This window comes from Rhagoletis pomonella, unplaced genomic scaffold, assembly GCF_013731165.1.
Source record: "Rhagoletis pomonella isolate Grant_MI unplaced genomic scaffold, Rhpom_1.0 Rhpom_scaffold_00013, whole genome shotgun sequence".
NCBI classification, from domain to species: Eukaryota; Metazoa; Arthropoda; class Insecta; order Diptera; family Tephritidae; genus Rhagoletis; species Rhagoletis pomonella.
The window spans coordinates 15,416,548-15,418,391 of NW_023458567.1; positions in this window are offsets into that span (position 1 = coordinate 15,416,548).

The window sequence follows — 1,844 nt, forward strand, 5'->3', positions numbered from 1 at the left end:
TTTTTTCTATTTAAAACATTAAAATCTAAATATTAAACAAGATTAAAAAAAAAAAAAAAATAATTAAAAAATAACTAAATTCCACTGCCCGAGGATTCGAACCACGGATCTCTCGAATGGCATGCCAGTGTGTTGCTCACTCGACCACTGCGGCTGTTGGAGCAACGTGAGCAAAATGATATACAAGTGTTTGCTGTCAAAAGAGCTTTTCACTTTGAAAGTTGGCAATGTATAATAAGTTTGGTTTGAAGACAAACCGGTTTTGGCGTTGTGTTCAGTGTTATTTTTAGTGCAGTTTGGTCTTAAAAAAACTGTACTTAGTAAAATTTTAAGTGGTCACTCAAAGCGCCCAAAATTTTGCATATATTTTAAAATAAGAAAAAAATACAGGGGCAAAGTTTTTTTCAATATAGAACGATTCTTGGGAGTGAGAGCATTAAAATTCAGACTTTACTTTTTCATATGCATTTTCGGGCCACTTTAGTGTTCATATGTATATGAAAGTAGTATATTTACACCACTAAATTTAGCTCTATAAAATGAACCATACATTGAGTAACTCTTAATGTGAGCTATATCAATATATTTAGGGTTATTTACATACAATTTTGCATGTGTAAGGATAATTTGCATGTGTAAGGCTGTATTTGCCCTTTCAAATATGTAAAACATATTATATTACTCTATTACTGTCCAACCTATACAAACAAACAAGCCTTTAGAGCAAAACTAATAATTGGCAAATTTCGTGAATGCTTGGCGGACATGGGCTAGCATGAAGTTGACCTTTTTATGTTTATCAAATTGTTGGTTAAAGGGGTTTAAAGCGTGGGACGGCACTATGTAAAGACGCCACCATGCAAATATTGTTAGTAGTAATCGTTTATATGCAGGAAAAAAACTAATTTACACTACTTTTTACATGCAGAAAAAACATAATTTAAACAGCGTTTTCCAGCGCTTCTTCTTAAATGAATGCAGATTGAACTTTTGGGATACCTCCATATAGTAGAACTGGGAGACTTGAGTGTCGTGAGACGACCGCAAAATTAAGTTTATTTATTTATTTAAGGTAATTATATTATAACTAAATTATAACATAACTATTGTTATTTATAAGCATTGGCGACTAAGGCCTTATTGCTTATTTACAGTTGAAGAATGTTATAGTATGTATATGTGTATATCTACGAGTTGTGTGTACGTGTTTGTATGTGTAGCTGTGTGTATTTAAGTATTAAATTTCATCGTACAGATTACTAGTTTTTAAAAAAATTAAGATTGTTTGAATGTTATCTTTGTTGGCATCATTTAATAAGTCTATTGCCGATTTGTTGGAGAAGTAGTACTGTCTATTTTGTTGAAAGGTGGGTCACGAATTGAGAATATGATCGATGTCAATTGACTGAGTGTTACAGAACTTACGTTTTCTGTCAGCGTTTTTATTTAAGAGGTGTTCGAGAGTAATTCTGGTATGTCCTATACGGAGTCTTGTTATCAGTATTAGAGCTTTCCTGGGAAGGTCAGTATTTTGTGGGTGTTTAAACGTATTGTTGTTATTTGATATATTAGCTTTTAGTTTTGAGTACCAATTAGTAGTTTTATCCCAAAGAGTATTGTGTTGTTGCCATTGTGTTGTTTTGAAGTATCTTTTTAGATCTTCGATGTTTAGATTTGGTACCATGAATAAAGGTCTTTTTAGTGCGTGTTTCGCTGTTTGGTCCGCAAATTCATTGCCTGGTATCTGCGCGTGTCCAGGTACCCAGGTTAACTTTAGTCTTGGATATGTCTGTATGAGTAGGTTTCTAATGGCCTTAGCATAGTGTTCATTATTGTTTAGGTTC